Genomic DNA, 18,550 nt, shown 5'->3' with positions numbered 1-18,550 from the left:
TTTGTACTTGAATTTTATGGGGCAGTTGGCCTGAGGAAAGAAGGAAGGCTGTTGAGGGGCACCTAAAGAGACAAGGCATATGACAGAATTTGTCCTTCTGAAGTCTGAGTAGCCTGAGTCTGCGAGAGAATCAGAAAGACCCAGACGGTCAAACAACAAAAACAGCAACAACAAGAAAAAAAAAATTGTGAAACCAGAGGAATTCTTGGGAAAACTCATGAAAGAAGAATAGGAGTAGGATCTTTGGGTAGCTCTTCCTTAAGAAGGTTTCTTACCCATCTGTCCAACCCAACCATCCCAGTCCAAATCAACACCTTCAGAAATATCTCCAAAAAAAATGAAACAATCAGGTGGTATTTAATTTCCACAAAAACAACCCCAGATAGAATTTTTCCTCTTTGCACAGGCAGCTTAAATATGGCTTAAAATGTGTGTGTGGGGGGGGGGCGGGTCCCAGGAAGTAATGCAGGAAATATATTAATCAGCATTAGTGATCAGATCCTGATGAGGTCCAAAAAAACTGAGAAAAGAGAGCATCATGATTCTGCCATGCTGAGCTGTGAAGAGCCCTTGCACTTTGCTTCTCACTGAGAGACTTCCCTTTCCCTCAACTTGAGCTTAAGCTTCTTCAGACACAAAGAATCCTTTGGGTGAAGTTCTTCGAGAGCTTCTGTGAATACGTGGGCCTTCAGCAAACCCAACATTTGCTTAAGTCAGTGGCACACAGTCTTGCAATAAGATAGAAAATGTCTTACATTTTGACTCTGTTGTAGGTATTTGGTAACCAGGCTCTGTCTGGGCTAGTTTCCCAGTTGCCCACAGAGGACCTTTCTTCACCTCTCAGCTCCTGACTAATACATCTTCTCATTTTGAATCAGACTTAGTAATAAGGTACCTACTTCTAGGTACTCAGTCCCTGAATCACATGTCACTTTACTACTGACAGCACCCCCCATAGCTAATGACTCTTATTGTGATTTCAATCTATTACCTCAACTTATGCCACCTTCCTCACAAAGTGTCTTATGAAGTTTTTCTTTTTAAATTTCTTGTCTCTCCTCTAGAATATAAGGATCTTTAGGCTCAAATCACTGTGTCCTCAGTGCCTGGAGTTAAGGCATAAATATGGCATCTGTCTTGAAATGGAAGTAATAGGTAAATGGAGTTAATAGGCAGATCAAATACAAGTTAATAATTTAATAAATCATTTTATTAACTTCCAAAATGTTAATCCCCGCATCTTTCAATTCATTTTGCTCTTTCTTTATGACTTATTTGATGTTTTGAATTTTATTGATGAATGGCAGTTTATTTATAATGCATAATTTTAATTTTTCCCAGACAGAATTTTCTACCTTCTAATTAGTGAATAACAAATAAAGGTGTAAGGGACCACAGATGTTTAAGACTCCTGTTATAAAACAGTCACAACTGATAACAGCTTGAAGTTGGGTGAAAACTAGAACCGAATTTAAAGCCTATTTTCTTTTGCATGTATTTCCTCCAAACATTTTCTTCTGCACAGGTTCTTAATTTCCACTTTCTTTCTCTCTTCAACAGTGAAGCCCAAAAATGTTCCCTTGTCTCTTCTTCTAGGTGTCAGGATGAAGAGAGCTTGAGGATTTGGAGGCCTGTGAGAATTCTTATACAGGTAGACCACAAATCTTTGACATTGCACAGCTTAGAGGCTGCAGGGAAGAAGAGGAGACGGTAGTCATGTTCGGAATGATGACAATGTAGACAGTGTAGCAGACTTTTCAGGGTAATCAAGTGTCTTGAAAACAGTTTATTTTTTTGTGGGACCAATGACAAAATGGTGACATATATGATTATAGTTTGTAGGATCCCAACTATTTCTCCGTGATTTTCTCTTAGGGAGTGGGAACTCGGGATACAGGTGAAGAAAGATTAAAAAGGAATGAAATAAATCCTCTTTCAGAACCATGTGCTAGAAATTGTACTAAAATTTTATTAATTTATGCAACTTGTTTGATTTAGCATTGCAGCTAACCCATGCATCTATGCCTTTATCCATTCTATGTTTATAGAGGATGGATTCTGTGCCAGACACTGTACTGGGCTGGGGATGTAGAAAGACTCATGCTACTGCTAATCCCAGGAGCTAAAAGAATAAACCTCAATCCCTTAATATTTTACAACTTCTTTTTCGTTCTCTTCAATTCTGCTTTCCCCAATCCTTCATAAAATGTTACCTTGATTATGTAAGCCTTGTGCCTGGATTTTTTTCAAAGGTTTTTAAGCCTCCACAGTTTTCTCCCCAGTGTATCTTCATGTGTACAGGCTTTTCAATCACTTTCCCTCCATGTCTATTTTACACACACACATACACACACACACACACACACACACACACAAGCACTCCAATTGAACAGGTATATTTCTGAACACAGGAATTCCTCCAAGCCTGTTCCTTCCACCCTGTGCACGCTGTTCCCTCCATCTTCACCCCTAAATGTCCGTATTTTTTCCTTCACTATGATATGCTCTCGCGTCTTATTTCCGATGGCTCTTGTCTGTAATATCTTGTATTTTTTATTGTTCTATCCTACGGTGTAGATATGTAAATCCTCATGACCTGCCTCAGTAACAACAGAGAAATATCTTAAAACGGCACAAAACGTGAGTTTCCGTAGTGTAGTGGTCATCACACTCGCCTAACACGCGAGAGGTCCTCGGTTCGAAACCGAGCGGAAACAACTTATGCTTTTTTTGCCTTCCATCATGCGGGGAAAATCAGCCCTCCGCCTCCCCTAAAGGGAACCAGTGGTCATCCCATTCCTGTTGGTTTGTCGTTTTCATTTCGTTTTTAAGAAACAGATAAACATCCTGAGATAGACTTGTTGAGTTAGTTAGCCGGCCGTTCTGGGTGACTCCTCCCAACTGGGACGTTTTCCCTTCTATCTCGGAAAATCCTGAAACGTGAAATTTTGGGACGCCAAGCTTTTCCCATGGCTACTCCCCGCCTCCTTTTCCTTAGAAGAGGAATGGGTACCAACCGTGCTCTTGCCTCAGGGCATCTTTGAGAAGACTTGCCCTTAGCAGAGTCAGGGTTTCAAGTGAATGATGGGGATGGGACTCTGAAAAACTCGGGGAAAAAGGCAAATGAAGCGTGGGGGATTAGCTCAAGTGGTAGAGCGCTCGCTTAGCATGTGAGAGGTAGTGGGATCGATGCCCACATTCTCCAGCTTTTGCTCTCAGTCGAGGAGCTCTGGCTGATAACTGCAGATCTTCTAACCTGTAGAAAGAAATGAGAGAATTAGACAGTTTGCACCCAGCTCTGGGCAAGGACATGACAGAGCAGCGCTGGCTCACTGGCCTTTGGTATGTACCTTTACTATCAGCCTATAATTTATTCTCTGTTTTTTCAGAATAGCTGGTCATCTCAAGGGATATGCCCAATTCCTTTTTATTCCTGTTTCTTCCTGCTACTTAGCCGCAAGGTGGTACAGTCCTGAGAAGCACAGGGCAGAGCTGGGTCAATAAAGCCCCAGCTTTCTTGTCAGGGACTGAAACTGAGTACCCCAAGTAACCAGAAAATATCAGGAAAGACACCGTGGAAAGCAAACACGTGAAGTTATTAGTGAACTTCTGGTTGCACCTGCGAGCTGTGAATAAGGGGCTCTGATCCTAAACAACCTACAATGGACTTTGAGAACTGAAGTGATAGCACACTGCCCAAGTCCACACTGTCACTGGATTGCACACACTCCAGAGATCTCCAAATAGTATCAGAAAGGCTTTGGAAATGGATTGGACTATGAAACCACAACACACAGAAGGCTGTTCGGTACTTGGAATTTGAACACAAGGCAGTCAGGTGCCTGCAAAAGCAAGATTGGCAATATTCCCCATAAGCTTTGAACAAGACATAAAGCCTTATAATGTAATACAAAAATGGCCAGGTTATAATCCAAAATTATTCAGCATATGAAGAACCAAGAAAAATCTTAATTCACTTGAAAAGAGAATCAACAGATACCAATACTGAGATGACACAAATGTTGGAATCCTCTGACAAATATTTTCAATGCTGTGAGAATTAGGGGTGAGAACTCTTTGAAATGAATGTAATTTTAGGAAGTCTTAGCAAAAAATAGGAAGATATACATCCAAATTGCAACTTCAGAACTGAAAAAATATATTAACCAAAATTGTAAAGAACATCTCACTGGATTGTCTCAATAGGAGAAGGAGATGACTGGAAAAAGTCAGTGTATGTATAGATAGAACAATAGTAACTACTCAATCAAAATGACATAGAGAAAAGTGTATTTTAAAAGATGGACGGAGCCTTAGGGACAAATAGGAAAATAGCAAAGTTCTTATATTCACATCATTGGAAACCCAACGGAGGAAGGGAAAGAGGTCTTTGAAAAGAGGCGGTGGGGGGAACACTGGAAATATTAATGGTTGAAAACTCCCCAAATTTGGCAAAAGATATAAACCAGAATAAAAACATTCAGCAACGCTATAGCAGCATAAAACCAAATAAATCTACACCCAGACATATGACAATTAAACTGCTGGAAACAAAAGAGGAAAAAAATGCTTGAAAGCACCAGAAGAAAATGAAAGGGAAACTGCAATCTGAATGATTGTGGATTTCTCATCAGACACCAAAAGAACCGTAAAGAAATGACATGACTTTTATTAAATGCTGAAAGAAAAGACCTGTCACCCCAGTAGCTAAATATAACAAAAATACATAAAGGTGAAAGAAACACATTCTCATTTGAGGTAAACTGAGAGAATTCATTGCTAACAGAAATGCTAGAAAAGAGTAATGTCGTGAGACAAGAAAAAAATGATACCAGAAGGAAATAGAAGAGCATAAATGAAGGAACAGTTAACCAAAATTTCAGAAACAGAAACCTGTTTGAAATAAAATGATGTTTATTGGGACTGCAGCCTGGGAGACACAGATTCAAGAAGCACATGAGTCGTGTTCCACTGGACTACAAAACGAAGGAAGCTTATTAAAGGGAAAAACTGCAAGGCCACACAGTTAGTTACCTAAGTTGTTTGTCCATAATTATAATTGGAACTGGCAAGAAGCAAGACTGCTTGTTAAGCAAGAATTGGTTAGGGTCTGCAATGGTTACATAGTTACAAGTGGGAACCTTGAGACTATAAGTTTGCAGCTTGTGGAAGTTGCTCCAAATATGGCTGGTGGTGTCCTTGGGTTTGGTACAGTTCAAAGTTCAAATTCTCAGTGATGTAGGGACTGGTCTAAGACCACATCCTCAGTGGCCATCCACCCTATTTTTATATGCCTGAACTATGATTACTCCATTATGATTTCAGTTTGCCATCAGAACCATAACAAAGAAGCAAATAACTGGGTGAATATAATAGACACTTACGTTACTCTTCAGTTCTTTAAAGTATATTTGATGCTTGAAAGTGAAAATTATTACATTATCTGGTGGAGTTTTCATTGTATCTATATGTATTATATACATAACATAAAGGGGTTATGGTAAAGGGACTAAATGGTGGTGAGGTTTCTATACTCAACTTGAATGGTAATTTATTGATTCTACGTATACTGTGAAATATTAAGGATGTGTATGGTAATCACTAGACCACCTACTAACAATGTTTTAATAAGTCAAGTGAAGGTAGGAAGGAAGAGGAACAAAGGAATATGAAAAACAAAGGGAACAAACCATTAATAAATTATTAAATAGTAAATGCAAACTTATTAGTAATAATATGGTATGAGTTTCTTATAGTCAGCATATTTATTTTTAATATATTCTGGCAATCCAGATATATCAATTAAAAATCACAGTTTGTCAGTGTATTAAAAATAAATATGCTGATTATAAGAAACCCATTTCAAATATAGTTAAATGTGAGATTAAAAGCTAGTAAAGGAGATACAGGAGATTAAAAGAAAAGAATGGGAAAAGAGACCCCACACGAGCATTAATCAAAAAAGATAAAGTGGATATATTAATATAAGACAAAGTGGATTTGAAAGCAAAGAAAATTGCCAGGTATTACTTGAGAAGGTATACAATTATAAGATGTCAGCTCACTAACAAAATAACTATCCTAAATGTGTATGCCTCTGACTGCAGAGCTTCAAAACCCATAAACAATAGCTAATGAAACTGAAAAGAAAAATAGAAAAATCCACGATTATTGTTGCAGATGTCAACAATCCTATCTCTTTCACTGATGGGCCTAGTAGATAACAAATCAGGGAATACATCAAGGGACTAAACACTAGCCACCACTGGATCTAAATCACCTTATTAAGTAAAATTGCAATGTGGGTAGAAGAAGTTGAGAGAAAAGCAAAATCATATCCAAATTAGGAAATCAAAAATGGTCAGTGTGAAGCAGAAAACTAGTATTTCAGAAAGAGTTACTTAGCTACCAATGCCAGGGAGACTGAAAGTGGTGAAACCAGAAGTGGATCATTCCGTGTCCATATTTATCCTCCCTGCTCCTGAGGTATGGGTGGTCAGATTCCTTCTCAGTGGCTTGAGCCTACTGCAGTGCCTGGCACAGAGCAGCTTCCCAACGAATATGCACTGAATGAATGGAAAGGAGGTGATGGATTCAAAAAATCTGTACAAGAATAATGTTCAGTATTTGGCAAGTCATTTGATGTAGGTTCTGAAGGAGGAGAATAAACCAAAGTTGACTTGGAAGTCTAAGCCCAGAAGTCCAGCACAGAGGTTGGGAATTAGACAGGTGGTGTGTGGGTGAATGGGCTACTGTGGAGAAGAACAGACAGAGAGATCATGAGCTGGAGCTGAGAAAGAGCTCACCGTTTGGAATCTAATAATTTTTCTCGATTCATACTTTGCTGTTTAGCAGCTCTGGGACCTTAGAAAAACTACCTAACTTCTCTGAGCCTCCATTTTATCTGGAAAGTGCAAAATATGATACATAGTTTTGTTGCCAAAATTCAACTGGACTACATGAAATAATCTCCATAAATCTCTTAGTATGATTTAGCACGTAAGGTTGAAACAACAAGGTGGCTTTTTGTTAAGTTCAGTTTGTGGTTTTTGTAGGGAGAATGTCTCCAGTCATATAGCTACAAATGGAGATGTAGAGTAAGACAGAGAAGTACAGACTGTAGACAAATTTGAGGACTATTGATTCACTCAGTGAAATAATATTAACTGGGCAGCTCCTATGTTTCTTTCAACAAAGATGATGAAAGGTGTAAGATTGACTGAGATCTCTGAGGGAAGGAAAAAGCGCATCACTGGAACACAAGACTAACAAAAGACAGCACATTATCTCCAGTCAAGAAACCCAGATGATTTTATCTGTAGGTGAATATCAGAAAGGCATAGACTGCATCATTCCTGATCTGGAGCATTGGCTTATTGGAATGATTTTCAAGTACCATTGATTGTATTTATTAAAAGCTAGCAACTGATAAAATAGTGGTGGTTGGAAAGTACTGTCTCCTCTTTTATTCTCAATGAGTAAAACTTGAGCTATCTGCCCTCGCATCAGTCTCATAATCTGAAGGTCCTGAGTTCGAGCCTCAGAGAGGGCAGGCAGGTCATTATCTTTCCACAGTCGTTTGAAAAATGAGCCAGCCTTTGCTTAAAAGGGTGAAATTAGATTTCAAGTTTGTTGCACTTCCCAGTAACTTCAGTAAAATCATTGGTGAAAACACTTAGATTATACCAGAAAACACAAGTTATGTCACACTTTTGATCTTCCTTTCCATCTGACAGAAGAAGCAGGGGAGAGTTCTCTTCCAAATTTGGGCCCGGAAGATCAGCTATTGGAAGTTAAGGAATGGGGAGGTAGTTTTTCATTGTGCTTTTGCTGAAGTCATATTTTCTCTCAGGTCCTCTTTGGTGGCAATGAAATAACCTTGTGGCAGCAGGTTAGACCCATACAACTGGTTAGGGCACATGTCTAGAATGACCCCAGGTCAACAAAAGGGTTAGAGCTTGGGAATTAGGTTGAATGTTACAAAGCCTTCTTGGCACTGGGAGCTAGTGAGAAAGATATCTATTTTCCCCAGTTTTGCTGCTTCATTCCTTCTCCACAGGCACCTGAGTCCTCAGAGCTTCTCTCCTGAACCCAACTCCAGGAAATATTGGATTGCCTTTAAAAATGACAATTTATACGTTTATATTTCACACAGAAGACAGCACAGACTCAGTCTTTGACCAATACTCTTTGTCATTGTACTACAACAAGGAAGGAAAACCTGCTGTGGAGGGAGTGAACATGATCTGTACTGGACAGTGCTGGCCTTTCCATCTCAACATTCATGGTTTTGGGCTAGTGGGAGGGTGGACCTCCCACCCCTTTTTTCCAAACAGAGAGATCCTGGTGAAAAGAAGGCCTTTCCACTATTTGTAATTGACATTTATGGGGTCTATTGACCTGGGGGAAGAGGGAAGGCTGTTGAGGGACACCTAGAGAGACAAGATGTATAAAAGAATTTGTGGGTGTGAGGTCTGAGCTTCCTGGGTCTGGAAGGGGACGAAAAAGACCCAGATTGTCAAAAACAAAACAAACAAGAAAATATGAAATTAGGGGAATTCTTAGAGAAAACTCATAAAGAAGAATAGGAGTAGGATCTTTGGGTAGTTCTTCCTTAAGGAGGTTCCTTACCCACCTGTCTCAACCCAAACGTTGTAGTACCTGCAATGACAGTTCAAATCAACACCTTCAGAAATATCTCTCAAATTATGAAACAATCAGGCGGTATTTACTTTCCACACATAGGATCCAAAATAGATGTTTCCTCTTTGCACAGGCAGCTGAAATATGATTTAAAATGGGGGCGGGGGGATCCCAACAGGTAATGCAGGAAATATATTTATCAATATTAGCGATCAGAACAAGATGAGGTCCAAAGACAGGAAGGAAAGATAAAGAGGGTCATGATTCTGCCATGCTGAGCTGTGAACAGCCCTTGCACTTTGCTTTTCACTGAAAGACTTCCCTCACCTTCAACTTGATCTTAAACGTCTTCAGGCACAGAGAATCCTATGGATGCTGCTCTTGGAAACTCTGTGAATGGGTGCTCCTTCAGCACACCCAACATTTGGTTAGGCCAGAGTCACACAGTCTTCAAATGAGATGGAAAATTTCTCGCATTTTGGCTCTGCTGTGGGTATTTGGTAACCGGGCTCTGTCTGGGCTAGTTTCCCAGTTGTCCACAGAGGGCCTTTCTTCACCTCTCAGCTCCTGACTAATACGTCTTTTCATTTTGAATCAGACCTAGTAAGGTGCCTACTTCTTGGCATTCAGCCGCTAAATCAAATGTTACTTTGCTACTGAGACCCCCCCCCCCATAGCTAATGTCTCTTATCGTGATTTCAGTCTATCACATCAATTTATGCCACCTTCCTCACAAACACTCTCTGGTTCAGAAAGTGTCTTATGAAGTTTTTCTTCTTAAATTTCCTGTTTCTCCTCTAGAATATAAGGATCTTTAGGCTCAAATCACTGTTTTGCCCTCACTGTGTCCTCAGTGCCCGAAGTTAAGGCATAAATACGGCTTCTGTCTTGAAATGAAAATATTAGGTAAGGCTAAGAAATAGGTAGATCAAATATTGAACAGTTAATAATTTAATAAATGATTTCATTAACTTCCAAAATGTTAATCTCTGCATCTGTCGATTTATTTTACTCTTTCTTTAGGCCTTATTCGATGTTTTGAATTTTATTGATGAATGACAACTTATTTATACTGTATAATTTAAAATTTTCCCGGACAGAATCTTCTACTTCTACTGTAATTAGTGAATAACAAATAAAGATATAAGGGAACACAGATGTTTAGGACTCCCGTTATAAAACCGTCACAACTGATAATAGTTTAAAGTTGGGTGAAAACTGGAACAGAATTAAAACCCTATTTCCTTTTGCATGTATTTTCTTCTACACAGGTTCTTAATTTCCAGTTTCTCTTCAACAGTGAAGTCCAAAAATGTTCCCTCTGTCTCTTCTTCTTTTTCCCACGGCCACTCTCTCCTCCCTTCCTTAGCAGAGGAATAGGTACCAATCACGCTTTTGCCTCAGGGCATCTTTGAGTAGCTGTGCCCTGAGTCCAGTCCTGGTTTCACAATAAGGACCTTGAAATTTTCTGAAGTTTGGGTCACCCAGAAGAGTGAATAATGAAGTGGAGATATTACTCTAAAATATTTGAGGAAAGGAATCAGAGAGACAAGTGGGGGATTAACTCAAGTGGTAGAGCGCTCGCTTAGCATGTGAGAGGTAGTGGGATCGATACCCACATTCTCCAACTTTTACTCTTTCAACCACGGAGCTCCAGCTGACAACTGCAAATCTTCCAACCTGTAGAAAGAAATGAGAAAATCAGACACTTTGGATCCTTCTCTAGGCAAGGACAAGACAGGACAGCACTGGTTCTACTGGCCTTTTTTATGTACCTCTACTATCAACCTATAATTTATTTTCTGTTTCTTCAGAATAGCTGGTCATCTCAAGGGATATGCCCAATTCCTCTTTTTATTCCTGTTTCTTCCAGCTACTTGGCAGCAAGGCGGCAGAGTCCTGAGAAGTGCAGGGCAGAGCAGGGTCAATAAGACCCCAGCTTTCCTGTCACTGATTGAAACCAGGAACCTCAAGTAACCAGAAAATATCAGGAAAGCAAACACATGAAGTTATTAGTGAACTTCTGGATGCACCTGTGAGTTGTGACTAAATGGCTCTGATCCTAAACAACATACCATAGACTTTGAGAACTGGCTAAGCAAGGTTTGGTTGGGGTCTGCAATGGTTACATAGTTACAAGGGGGAACCTTGAGACCATAAAGTTGCAGCTGGTTATGTTGTTCTCAACAGGGCAAATGGCATCCTTGGGTTTGGCAAAGTTCAAAGAAAATTTAAGTTCTCACTGATGTAAGGAGGTGTCTGAGACCAGATTCTCAATGGCAGACGTCTCCATTTTTATATGCCTGAACTATGATGACTCCATTCTCATCAGAACAACAGTAGAGAAGGAAATATCTGGGTGAATAGGATAGACTATTATGTTTCTCTTGAGTTCTTTGAAGTATGTTTAATGTTTGAAAGTGAAAGTACAGCATTGTCCCATGGAGTTTTCATTGTATCTACATGTACTATATACATGACATAAAATGATTATGGTAAAGGGACTGAATGGAAGTGAGTTTTCTATATTCAACTTGAATAGTAATTTATTGATTCTAAATATACTGTGAAATATTAAGGATGTATAGAGTAATCACTAGAGCAGCTACAGACACTGTTTAAATAAGCTGAAAGAAGGTAGGAAAAGAAACAAAGAATAAAAAATAAGGGAACAAATCATTAATAAACTATTAAATAGTAAATCTATATGCAAATTTATCAATAATAACATTAAATATACATTATCTAGACACACCCATAAAAATCAGAGATTGTCAGAATATACTAAAAATAAATATGCTGACCTTAAGAAACTCTTTTCAAAGGTGTTAATATATGAGATTAAATGTTATAAACAAGATTAAAGTTACACAGGAGATTGATAGTAAAGAATGGGAAAAGAGACACCACACAAGCATTAATCAAAAAGAGCCGAAGTGGATATATTAATATCAGACAAAGTGGACTTTAAATTTCCAGTTATTAAGTGAGAAGTTACATAATGATAAGGTGTTCTTTGACATTCTGTGAGCTTGGAAGCTGGAAGGAGAAAGCGGAGACAGTGGTCACATCTGGAATGCTGACAGTGTAGACAGTGTAGTAGCCTTTTCAGGATAGTAAAATATCTTGAAACCACTTTATTCTTTGGGGAACCAGTGACAGTATGGTGACATATATGATTATGGGTTGTAGGATTCCAACTTTGCCCAGTTGATTTTCTTTTAAAATGTGAAAGAGAAGTGATGTTCTGTTTTACTTCTTATACACATGTTACCAAAATGACACCCAGAGATGGATTTCTGAAGGTTAGCTTGTCTAGAGATTGCTTCCTGAAGATCAGACCGTGCTGTTTCTTCCCCTTAAGGGCTCAAGGAAAGGAGGCATCTTCAGGCTGGAGAAAGCACCACAGTGGTTACGAGGGGATTACCTCTTTCCATTTGCTGCCTCTCTGAGCCTTTGAGAGAAGGATGACCACCACTGGGGACTTGGAATACAGGCTACGAAAGAATGAAAAAATAATCCTTTTTCAGCACCATATGCTAAAAATTGTACTAAATGTTTATTAATTTTATGCAAGTTGTTTCATTTAGGCTTTGCAGTTCATCCAAATATCATTATTCCCACTTTACTGATAAAACTGAAGTTCAGAGTAGTTGAACGATTTTTTTCTCAGTTTGAATGGATGTATGGAGCAAAACCGGAAGTGGAAAACTGATTTTTTTTTCCTATATTAAAATGTAAGCTTTTCCTTTAGCCCTGTGCATAGTCTTATCACTTTTTATCCAAACCAATTCATTCATTAATTCATTATTAAAACAAATACTTATAAATGAGTGGATTTAATCTTCCATGCATCAGATATTAATTCAAAATCACTTGTGTCTACCTCCCAGGTTCAAGTATTCTATACATAGCTTTGACACTTTCTTCTCCCTCAAAATCTCTACATCTAGTGTCTTGACATATACTCAAATACTGTAGATCCTTCCTGGACAAACTCTCCAGAATCTTTCTCTTTCTTCTCATGCATCTATGCCTTTATCCATTCTATGTTTATGGAAAATGTATTCTGTACCAGACAGTGTACTGGGCTGGAGATGCAGAAAGACTCATGCTACTGCTAATCCCAGGAGCTAAAAGAATAAACCTCGATTCTTTAATATCTTATAACTTCTTTTTCTCTCTCTCTAATTCTAGTTTCTCCATTTCCTACCTATTTGGCATTCAAAATAAAAACGTTTCATAAAATGTTTTGATTTTAAAGCCATGTGCCTGGATTTTTTTTCAAAGGTTCTTAAGCCTCCATAATTTTCTCCCCAATGTATCTTCATGTGTCCAGGCTTTTCAATCACTGTTTCCCTCCATGTCTATTTTACACACACACACGCACGCACACACTCCACTCCACTCCAACTAAACAGGTAATTGCTGAACACAGGAATTCCTACCTCCATGCCTGTTCCTTCCACCCTGTTCACTCTTCATCTTCACCCCTCAATGTCCATATTTTATTTCTTCTCTCTGATATGATCTCGCTTCTTATTTCCGATGGGTCCTGCTTGTAATAGTTTGTAGTTTTTGGTTATTCTCTCACACGGTGTAGATGTGAAACCTTTCATAACCCACCTCAGCAAGAATTGAATAAATATGCCGGGAAGAAACCCCAATGTGAGTTTCCGTAGTGTAGCGGTTATCACGCTCGCCCAACACGCGAGAGGTCCTCGGTTCGAAACCGGGCGGAAACAACAGCTGATTCTTTTGCCTTCCACCATCTGGGAAAAATCAGTGTACCACCTGCCCTAAAAGGAACAAGTGATCATCCAACTTCTTTTGGTTTGTTGTTTCGGTTTCCTTTTCAAGACACAGATAATCATCCTGAGGTAGTCTTGTCGCATTAGCCAACTGTTCTGGGTGACTCCTCCCAAGTGAGACGTGTTCTCTTCTGTCCCAGAAAATCTGAAACGTGAACTTTTGGGGTATCAAACTTTTCCCATGGCTACTTTCTTTTCTTAGCGGAGGAATAGGTACCAACCGCGCTCTTGCTTTGGGGCATCTTTGAGAAGATGTGCCCTTAGTCTAAATTCTGGTTTCGCATTAATGGCCTTGACATTTCCTGAAGCTTGGGCCTCCCAAAAGAGCGAATAATGAAGTACTCTGAAAAGCTGAAGGAGGAAGGGGGGCGGGGGGAAAAAAGAGAGAGTGAGTTTGGTGTAGGGGAGTTAGCCCAAGTGGTAGAGCGCTCGCTTGGGATGCGAGAGGTAGGGGGATCGATATCCACATTCTCTAAGTTTTACTCGTTCTACCGAGGAGCGCCAATCTTCCAGCCTGTAGTAAGAAATGAGAAAATTAGACACTTTGGACACTTCTTTGGGCAAGGACAAGGCAGGGCAGCGCTGGCTCTACTGGCTTTCGGTATGTACAGATACTTTCAACCTATAATTTGTTTTCTGTTTCTTCAGAATAGCTGGTCATCTAAAGGGATATGCCCAATTCGTCTTTTTATTCCTGTTTCTTCCTGCAACTTGGCCACAAGGCGGCACAGTTCAGGACAGAGCGGGGTTCAATAAGGCCACAGCTTTCTCATCAGGGACTGAAACCGAGTGCCCCAAGTAACCAGAAAATATCGAGAAAGACACTGTGGAAAGCAAACACGTGAAGTTATTAGTGAACTTCTGGATGAACCCATGATCTATGTACAAGTGACTCAGGTCCTAAACAACAAAAACTTTGAGAACTGAAGTGATAGCGCACTGCCCAAGTCCACACTGGTCACTGGATTGCACACACTCCAGAGATCTCCAAATAGTATCAGAAAGTCTTTGGAAATGGATTGGACTATGAAACCACAACACACAGAAGACTGGTCGGTACTTGGAACTTTAACACAAGGCAGTCAATTGACTGCAAAAACAAAAGTAGCAATATTCTCCATAAAATTTGAACAAGACACCAAGTCTGATGCAAAAATGGCCAGTTTATAATCCAACATTATTCAGCAAATGAAGAACCAGGAAAATTGGTTAACTGACTTGGAAAAGAGAATCAACAGATATCAATACTGAGATGACACAGATGTTGAAATCTTCTAATAAATACTTTGAAGTAGTGATTATTCAGTGCTCTGAGAATTAGGGGTGAGAACTGAAATGAATTGAATGTTAGAAAGTCTTAGCAAAAAAATGGGACATATAAGTCCAAATTGAAACTTCAGAACTGAAAATGTATTAACCAAAATTATAAACAACAATGCCTCAATGGATTGTCCTAATAGCAGACAGTGACTGAGAAAAAGTCAGTGAATGTGAAGATAGTAGATAGATAGTAGATAGAAGATAGTAGATAGTGAAGATAGTAACTATCCAGTCTAAATGACAGAGTGAAAAGTTATTTTAAAAGATGGCTGGTGCTTCAGGGACAAACTGGAAAATAACAAAGATCTTATATTCACATCATTGGAGGCACAAAACAAGAGGAGAAAGAGGACCTTGAAAAAGGGGGAAATTTATTTTGAATTTCCAAATTTGAAAACTTTCCAAATTTGGCAAAAGACTTAAACCAGATTCAAAACGTTCAGTAAACTTGAAGCAGGATATACTCCTATAAAGCCACACCCAGACATATTACTATTAAACTGCTGAAAACCAAAGGAAAAAAATAAAAACTTCTTGAAAGCAACCTGAGGAAAACTAAAGGGAAACTTCGATCTGCTCTCATCAGAACCACAGAGGCCATAAAGAAATGACATGACTTTTTTAAATGTTGAAAGAATAGACCAGAATGCTGATATAGCAAAAATATTGTTCAGACAAAGAGGTGAAAAATACATTTTGATTTGAAGGTAAACTGAGATAATCCATTGCCAGCAGAAGTGCTAGAAAAAAGTAGAGTGTGAGACAAGAAAAATGATACCAGAAGGACACTTGGAACAGCATGATTGAACAATAGCAAAGCTAGGAAAGATCTGGGTAAAAATGACAGACTGTTATTCTCTTGAGTTCTTTAAAGTATGTTTGATGATTGAAAGTGAAAATTACAACATTGTCTCATAGAGTTTCATTATATCTACATGTACTATATACATATCATAAAGGGCTTATGGCAAAGGTACATAATGGTGGTATAGGTTTCTATACTCAGTTTGAATGGTAATTTATTGATTCCAAGTATGCTGTGAGATGTTAAGGATGTATAGGGTAATCACTAGACCACCTACTAACAATGTTTAAATAAGTCAAATGAAGGTAGGAAGGAAGAGGAACAAAAAAATATGAAAAAGAAAGGGGCGGTGGCTTCGCTGGTGGCGCAGTGGTTGAAAGTCCGCCTATCGATGCAGCAAACACGGGTTCGTGCCCCGGTCCGGGAAGATCGCACATGCCGCGGAGCCGCTGGGCCCGTGAGCTATGGCCGCTGAGCCTGCGCGTCTGGAGCCTGTGTTCCGCAACAGAGAGAGGCCCGCGTACCGCAAAAAAAAAAAAAAAAAAAGGAACAAGCAATTAATAAATTATTAAGTAGTAAATCTGTATGCAAACTTATTAGTAACTATATTACGTGAGTTTCTTATAGACAGTATATTTATTTTTTATTAGTTATCCATTTTATACATATTAGTGTGTATATGTCAGTCCCAATCTCCCAATTCATCCCACCACCACCCCCAGTATGTTTATTTTTTAATAATTCTGACAATCTAGACATGTCAGACTGTATTAAAAATAAATATCCTGACGGAATTGCTTCTCGGTATTTTCTGCTGTGAAGTTTTTGCATATCTATGTCTATCTCCAGGAACCTCTAAAACAAAAGAGGAAAAACTATCCAGGTTTTGTGTGTAGCACATGAGAATGGCCTCTTTGTTTCCTTTAATGATTTTGAAGGGTTTCTAAAGTTATTGCTCAGGACCGGCGTTACAGTTGAAATACAGAGGCAGGGACGGTAATCATGGGGTCCTAGGCAGATGGGTAAGCATCGCGTTAAGGACAGACTTCCCAACACTCTCTTTCTTCCCCCTCTTCCTGCGTGAATTCATTTTCTATAAATTCCACTGGGCGTCAGAACCTTCCTTTGCCCGACTCTCTGGCTCTTTGCCATCCCCTCCCCAACCGGCATCTACTAGGAGACCTTAGACGCGCAAGTCCTCTCGAAATCTAGCTTCTCTAGGTCCCCGTTATTGGCCATTTAATTAACTTTTCACCATTAAAATTAACTTCTCTCGGCTTCTATAACACGGGGTTGAGGACCCACCCGACATACAGCACCGCGCATTGCTGTGATGGAAAATGACCAGCCCAGCCTCGCACAGACCTTCTTCCTCTTTGAGCACCTTCTTCCTCAAAGAGCACCTTCTTCCTCTTTGAGCATCTCTCTCTGCATCTCTCTGCAGGCAGAGCACCTCTCTGCCTGCTCCGAGATCCCCCATCTCTCTTCCACTGTTTTCCTCCACCGGCTACAAAGTTGGAGTGTCAGTTAAGACATCGCCAGCCCTGTCATGTGTGGAACCATACGAGGAAAAAAATCAGAAATATCCGATTTACTACACTTCCAATATTTCAATGTCCAATATTTCCCTGTCTTCTACGGGCTCATAAAAAAAATTTTTAAGACACCGCCCCCCCAAAAAAAGTCAATGTTTTCTATATCTGTATTGAGCTGTAGTCATCTGGGAAGTTGCTGTTACCGACCAAGAGGGCAAGGAGATGCACAGCCGAAGACCTCGGGCGTAGACCCTGCAGGCACCAGCCAGCGAAGTTAGTGAAGTGCAATTTCTGCGCTATTGGCTATTTTGAGCACATGGTTATTTCGGCACTAGAAGTTTTATGCCCCGCGTGGTTTTTCAGGGCTAGTCTGGAGTCCCAAGCGTCACCGCCCTCGAGGCACAGCGTCTCCAGAACCCCTCGGGAAACAGCAGTTGCGCGGAGCGGCGAGCGCATGTCTGCTGGGGACCCGAACGGTTATTGTAGGAAGACTCTGGCTCTGATACAATCTCATACAATCTCACTTCTTGATACTTCACAGCAGAAGAAACTACGTCCCAGAGGTAAATAAGCGCAAAAACAAAGAAAGCGAACACGCCGAAGAAAAGAAAGCTGCCTTCTCTGAGGCTCGAACTCAGGACCTTCAGATTATGAGACTGACGCGCTGCCCACTGCGCTAAGAAGGCGCTGGAGTACCCTGTTTAGCCAGGCTATAAATGAATTATCTAATTTCTTTCCCTCGAAACGGATTACTTTCTGGATTTTCAGTTTTCTTCGTCCAGAGTTACTGGTTATCCAAGATATTTCCAAATATCCAGGGTCCTTTCTAGACCCGCGCTCAAAAGAGCCTCATACCTGGAAACTAGTGTATCCACTGAACAATTGTGCCTGACCTCTGGTTGATGCTGTCCTTATTTTCTAATCATCTGGATTGTCATTCCCTCAATTATCAGTCGATTTTTTACCATCCATAGTCTCCTCTGTTGGAATGGTAGACTCTCAACAAATAGTAGTTGGATGAATGCATAGCTCCCAAACATATCTGAAGGCTACACTTACGTGTCTTAATTTAAATCTACATTTCCACCTATGTTGCCTGAGATGTTCCCCTCAGTATATCACAAACTGACTTTGTAAGTCTGCATGTTTTCTTCACTTCTATGTACCAAAAATCCTATTAAAGATTCTATTCATTCAATTTCATTTAGTCCAATTTAGTTTTTTGCCATAAATCTATATATCATTATCCACATTTTACTGATGAAACTGAGGCTCAGTAGAATCAGATTCACAGCTGCTAAATGGCAAAGCCAGATGTTGAAAGCAGATTTTGCTGATTCCAAAAAGTGTGTCTTCTTCACTCTAGATTATGTTCTTCCCCACATCACCACATTCACTCGCTACACAAATATTTATAGAACTGTGAACTCTTCAGT

General features: G+C 39.7%; 1 long non-coding RNA gene and 3 other non-coding genes across 4 annotated transcripts; 2 read left to right on the top strand and 2 right to left on the bottom strand.

Moving 5' to 3' along the window:
- Positions 1 to 2,644: 2,644 nt before the first annotated feature.
- Positions 2,645 to 2,717, top strand: TRNAV-AAC (transfer RNA valine (anticodon AAC)). The gene has a single exon. It is a non-coding gene; the product is annotated as a tRNA-Val (tRNA).
- A 5,700-nt stretch (positions 2,718 to 8,417) lies between these two features.
- Positions 8,418 to 17,239, bottom strand: LOC111168547 (uncharacterized). Its single transcript, XR_002643059.2, has 4 exons — positions 16,945 to 17,239; positions 13,092 to 16,071; positions 12,071 to 12,140; positions 8,418 to 10,323 (listed from the first exon to the last, which is right to left on the bottom strand). It is a non-coding gene; the product is annotated as an uncharacterized LOC111168547 (long non-coding RNA).
- On the top strand, positions 13,316 to 13,388 carry TRNAV-AAC (transfer RNA valine (anticodon AAC)). The gene has a single exon. It is a non-coding gene; the product is annotated as a tRNA-Val (tRNA).
- A 488-nt stretch (positions 17,240 to 17,727) lies between the features above and the next one.
- On the bottom strand, positions 17,728 to 17,800 carry TRNAM-CAU (transfer RNA methionine (anticodon CAU)). Its single transcript has one exon. It is a non-coding gene; the product is annotated as a tRNA-Met (tRNA).
- Positions 17,801 to 18,550: the final 750 nt, after the last annotated feature.

Source organism: Delphinapterus leucas, chromosome 10, assembly GCF_059928025.1.
Source record: "Delphinapterus leucas isolate spDelLeu-1000000601 "Yukka" chromosome 10, BTC_Dleu_Yukka2, whole genome shotgun sequence".
Taxonomy (NCBI): Eukaryota; Metazoa; Chordata; class Mammalia; order Artiodactyla; family Monodontidae; genus Delphinapterus; species Delphinapterus leucas.
This window is presented reverse-complemented; position numbering and strand designations above follow the sequence as displayed.